The sequence below is a fragment of the Coenobita brevimanus genome, chromosome 61, assembly GCF_032717465.1.
Source record: "Coenobita brevimanus isolate Jiangsu-jjx chromosome 61, ASM3271746v2, whole genome shotgun sequence".
In the NCBI taxonomy this organism is placed as follows: Eukaryota; Metazoa; Arthropoda; class Malacostraca; order Decapoda; family Coenobitidae; genus Coenobita; species Coenobita brevimanus.
The window spans coordinates 2,577-9,032 of record NC_137014.1 but is presented as its reverse complement, the minus strand read 5'-3'; positions in this window follow the sequence as shown (position 1 = coordinate 9,032).

The window sequence follows — 6,456 nt, the reverse complement described above, 5'->3', positions numbered from 1 at the left end:
ACAGAGGTGATCCATTTGTGGTGATCATTTACAGTATTAAGATATCTCAAGACAGACAAATAGATAAACAGCTAGACTGATAACTAAACAGAGAGACAGACTGACAGGCATACAGATTCATAGTCTTGCTTACCTCACCTAAACTATGTACATTTGGTGCCCTCTCCCCCACCCATCCCACAGCCTACTGATGATTTCTTTAGCACTGCACTAAGCTCACTTTAACCTGACCCAAAATTGCCCTCTCCCCACTCTCAATGCTGTTTTAGCAATAAGAGGAAACTACAAAATTACACTAGTCTTGAAGAAGTGCTGTGAGAGAGAGTGTGGGGCTGTAGGAATATCCTACTTTGCCACTTAGCTTCACAAAACAGGCCCAGGGCTAGGCTACTGCGGTCCGGTACATTTAAGGGTAGATAACCAGCTAGCTTCCCTTGGTGGCAGTACATGACTAAAAAGCCTCCAGTCACCACTTGGGGATAGAACTTATGCAATTCTGTCACTCCATATGGGGCATTCTAACCTCTAAACCACCACATACCATAACTACAAATAAACCATGCTTAACCTGTTGATTACGCATTTACCTTTCTTTATCCCACCCATGGCGTGAAAAAAAATATATATATATATATACAGTATTGTTTATTATAAACTTGGATGTTTCAAGAGAACATTTAGGAGTGATGAGGTGAGTATCCTGCCTTGATTCCACATTTTCAAGCGGTTACAGTTAATTTACTTGTATTATTGTGCTTGTGAAAATTAGATATGGCAATGGAGATAACATAGAGGTGAGCATTTCTAGTGAGTATTCGTGTTTCGTGATCAGAAAGGGCAACAAATTCCAAGCAGACGTTGAAGAAGGCTGGCTTCGTGAGTACCCTGGTTCACTTCCATGATTTTACCTCTAGCATCTGATTTACGTGCATAATTCTGCTCGTTAATATTAAATAAGTTAATGGAGCGTACTAGGGAGTAAGCATGTGAAAGAAATATTCGTGTTTTGAGGTGATTGAATGAATGGTGGTGTAAATGGAAGAACAGACATCGAAGAAGGCTAGCTTGGGTATTCTGCCCCGATTCATTTTTCGGCGCTTCCATCTAATTTACTGACATAATTCTACTCATTGGTGTTAGAGAAGCAACTAGAGATTATTTGGGTGTACGCATGTGAGGGAAAGTGGCTGTATTGAGATGATATTTGGCATCCTTGTAAGATTTGACGTCGAAGATGGCTGGCGTAGTAAGTTAAGTATCCTGCTCTGCCTCCATATTTTCCTTACTTACAGCTAATTTCCCCACTTAATTCTGCTTACTGTTGTTATACATGGCAGTGGAGATAAATAAGTGTAGTTTGGTGGGAGAATATTGTTGTTTGCAGATATTTAAAGGATGTCGGGTTTTTTCGTGTCCTTGCCGAAATTATGTAAACATTCAGCCCCCGAAATATTAAGGATGTTCGTATGTTATGTATTTCCGTTGATTTATTGTTTATTGTTTATTATTTATTATTGTTTATTATTTATTATTGGTTATTATTTATTGGTTATTGGTTATTATTGGTGGTTGGTGCTGGCAACAATCATCCACTCACTTGATGTAGTGCTGCCTATGTCTTCCTTAGCCTTATTCTTTTTCTGTGCCTGCCCTCCTCTCTTCCTATTTCTCCCATCTTTCCTGTCACTTCTTATTGCTTTTCTTTCCTTTACAGGTGGCTTTACATTGAGTGACAAGCCAAATGGTTTCCTGTAAGCCAAGAAACCATTTACAATGCTGGGTGGTAACCATATAACCAACCCATACGTGCTCCCTACGTGTCAACAAGTGGGTTGGTGGAGGGTTAGTGCCCCTCCCCGTAAAACAAATAACTCAAAGTCAAATGGCCACCCCTTACGGGATTGTGGCGTCTGGCAATAGATAGATAGATAAACTTGGAGATGAACATCCAGGGCATCATCTGGTGAAAAAAAATCTCTCTCTCTCTCTTTCCATTTCTGCATAGCACCATGCATAAGTCTGCATAGGGGGAGTGAAGTGAAAAATTAAAAAAAAAATTGTTAGTTTTTGTTTATTATAAACTTGAAGAGAAACATCCAGGCCATCATCCAGTGAAAAAGAAAAACTCTCTCTCTCTTCGTCTTTGCATAGCGCCATGCGCAAGTCTGCATGGGGGTGGAGTGGTTAGCATTGATGCACGGCCACTGGAAGGTTAGCACAGCCTGAGCTGTGGCTCGCAATCCATGGGTTAATTATACTATACCCTTTTACTCTAACCCAAGTCTAAAATTTCCATCATTCCATCTTAAGCACTGACCTGTAACAAGATATCAATACTAAAAGATGATGCTAGTCACAAAGAAGTGCTATGGAAAGGATGCAAAGCTGTAACATTGTCTTACTGTGCTGGTATGTTATGTGAAGTAAGCTGCAAAAGGACAAAAATCTGGGCCAAGCTATGGTAAAAGGACTGGCTTTAATACAGGTCAATACATTTTGAAAGGCAATCCACTCACTTGATGTAGTGCTGCCTACTTCTTCCTTAGCCTTTATCATTTTTTTCTGTGCCTGGCCTCCTCTCTTCCTATTGCTCCCATCTTTCCTGTCACTACTTATAGTTTTTCTTTCCATTACAGGTGGCTTTACATTGAGTGACAAGCCAAATGGTTTCCTGTAAGCCAAGAAACCATTTACAACGCTGGGTGGTAACCATATAACCAAACCATACGTGCTCCTTACGTGTCAAGTGGGTTGGTGGAGGGTTAGTGCCCCTCCCTGTAAAACAAATAACTCAGAGTCAAATGGCCACCCCGTACGGGATTATGGTGTCTGGCAATAGACAGATAGATAGATAGATGAGTCCTGCCCTGCCTCGGGACCCCACTCCACTTCCGTCTAGCAAGCCCACAACCTCTTCCATTCAAGGTAAGGTATCCTCCAGTGTTTATATGCACAGTAATCCCTCAATTAACTTGATGTCCATTATCCAGACCCTGTGATCTGGCTATTCAAAACCAATAATCGTACATTTTCCATTTTATTCGGACAAAATGCTTGCATCCAGGTGGAAATTATGGCTGAGCAAACATTTTCCCCTGGCAGAGCCATTTCTTTTTCATGTAACTGCAAGGTATGTCCCTGTAGTGGTGATTGCTTGTCTGCTTGATGAGTCTGTTTGACCACGGTAATTGCTTGGCTGTGGTTTATAGGTCTCCTTTACCAGACAAAGTAATGTAAAAAAACAGAAATTAGTGCTGTACAATTTTTTTTTTTTTTTTAATGCGAGGAAGAAGGAACCAAAGGCCACGAGCCCGCAGTAACAGTTCCCTCCAAGAGAAAAACAACATACAATAGAGAGCCAAATTCAAGATCTGATCATTTTGAGATGCCTGGACACACTGCGTTTGAAAGACTGGAGATCATAGGCAGCAGGAAATACAGACAGAGGGAAACAGTTCCAGAGCTGACCTGTTGCATAAATGAAAGACTGGGAGTAACGGTTAACTCTTGCATTAGAGTTGGACAGAAAAGGGATGAGAGTTTGCTGCCAGACGGGTGCTACGCGCCCGTCGTAGAGGTGGAGGAATGCAAGCAGACAATTCAGAGGAGCAGTGACCATTAAAGTAGCGATAGAAAAGAGATAAAGATGCAACAGTGCGGCGAAGAGACAGAGGTTGAAGGGAGTCAGTAAGAGGAGGAGAGTTAATGAGACGAAAAGCCTTTGACTCCACCCTATTGAGAAAGAGCTGTAAGAGGGTAGCCACCCAACACATTAGAGTTGTACTCCACACAGGGCCGGAAAAACCCCCTGTATAGAGTCAACAATTGTGCAGGGGTAAAGAAAGAGAGCGGAGTCGGCTTAGCACACCCAATCTCTTGGAAGCAGATTTTACTATCTATCTATCTACTGCCAGACGCCTCAATCCCGTTTGGGGTGGCCACAAACAAATCGCCTCCAAGTCGCCCTGTCCCCCACCATTTCACTCCCCTGCTCCCAACTCACACCCCCCTCTCTCATATACCTCTCCACCCCATCCCTCCATCTCATCCTCGGCCTCCCCTTCCCTCTTTCCCCCTCCACCTCACTCACATACACTCTCTTCGTCAGTCATTCACCCTCCATCCTCTCCACATGGCAAACCACCTCAGTGTGTTCCTCATAACGCTTCCTATCACATCCACATCAACACCACAACGCTCCTTTATATCCTCATTCGTCAACCTGTCTCTCCATGTGACTCCACAGGCTCCTCTTAAATAACTCATTTCCACTGCTCTCACTCTTGACTTGCGTCCTTCCAACAACGACCAAGCTTCACTTCCGTACGTTAGAGTTGGTATCACAATACTGTCATGTAGTAACTTTTTCACTTCCATGCTCACTTCCCTGTTTCTTATCACTGCTTTCAAAGAACCAGCAACCTTTCTTCCCTGCTGTACCCTCTCAAGCACTTCACCCTCCAAACCTCCATCCTTACTCATCACACTACCCAAGTACTTAAACGTACTCACATTTTCCAATTCCTCACCATTCAACCTCGCTGTACATTCACTGACTTCACCTCTCTCAAAGACCATCACTTTACTCTTCCCTACATTCACCTTTAGATTCCGTTTCTTACACACTCTCTCAAACTCACCCACCAAGCCTTGCAGCTCCCCTTCGTCTTCACTCAACAACACAGTATCATCTGCAAACAACAGTATAGGGAGTTTCCAAACACTATCCTCTCTCACCAGGGCCACTCCAACATCTACTACCCTACCTTGTACCTCTTTTATTACCCCATCCATGTACAGATTGAACAACCATGGAGACATGACACATCCCTGTTTCAAACCAACTTTCAAAGAGAAAAATTCACTTAGTTCACCATCCACACGCACTGCAGCCTTCACACCATCGTACATACTCTTCACAGCATTCAACAACTTCCCATCTACTCCATATATTCTTAACACTTTCCACAATCCTTGTCTATCCACCCTGTCATATGCTTTCTCCAAATCCATGAAAGCCACATACAACTTCTTTCCCTTCTCTAGAAACTTTTCCACTAAAGATCTAAGAACGAATATCTGATCTACACAACCTCTTCCCTTCCTAAAGCCTCCCTGTTCTTCTCCAACTAATTTCTCTGTTCTTTCTCTAACTCTGTCAATAAGTACCCTACCAAACACTTTTCCTATTATACTAAGAAGACAAATGCCCCTATGATTACCACACACTTCTTTTTCCCCTTTTCCTTTGTACAAGGGAATAATTATACCTGACTTCCAATCCTCCGGGACTCTACCTTCCTCCCAGGCTAATCTGCACATCTTCCACATCCATTCTACTACTATCTCTCCCCCATGCTTCAGCATTTCACCACACACTCCATCAATTCCTGGGGCTTTCCCAGATTTAACTTTCTTCATTGCTTCCACAACTTCTATCCTACTGATTTCTTCCTGTCTTCTCACCTGCCTCCTTCTCCCAGCCATTCCCCAGCCACTTATACTCGCATTACTTCCATCCTCTACGTTCAACAATTCCTTAAAGTGTTCTCTCCATCTGCTTACTTTTTCTCCCTTCTCCACTAGTAATCTACCATTTTTATCTTTCACTCCCCTGCTAACTTCACTTCCACCCTGTCTTACTCTTTTCACCTCTTTCCAGAACATTTTCTTACAGTCCCTCCACTTTACACTCAAATTCCTTCCAAATTCCTCATCCACTCTCTTCTTACTCTCTCTTACTAATCTTTTCACCTCTCTCTCTCTTTCCACATATAACTCTCTCTTCCACCTCTCAACTTCTTCCACGCCCCTATTTCTCATCCATTCATTGTATGCTTTCTTCTTTTGTGCCACAGCCTGTTTCACCTCTTCAGTCCACCATGCTGTTCCTTGCACCCCCCTCCGTCTTCTCTTCCTTCCACACACCACATCACATGCTGCACATATTTCTTCTGTAAATATCCTACACACACCTTCCACGTCTCCCATCTGCTCCAATTCATATTTGCCCAATCGTTCCTCCACTTCTCTCTTATACTCTGCCATTTTCTCACCCTCTTGTAACCTTTCCATTCTCCTTGCAACTACTCCTTCCTCTCGTCTTTCCCTTCTTCTATTTCTCCATTCTACTTGGACCTTGATTCTGGCCACCACCAAGTAGTGGTCAGAAAGTCCACTCCCCCAACCTCTATAAACTCTTGCATCCATTACACATCTTCGCATCCTTTCATCCACACACACATAATCAATCATTGCCTTCCTTTCATTCAGTTCACCACCCACCCTTCTCATCACTCGCCACGTATACCTGTGGATCATTTTATGCCTGAAGAGGGTATTGGCTACCACCAACCCCCTCCCAGCACAAATGTCCACTAACGCACTCCCATTCTCATCTATCTCAGCAGGCACACCCCACTCACCAACTATTCCATCCACCTTTGCATTCCTAAC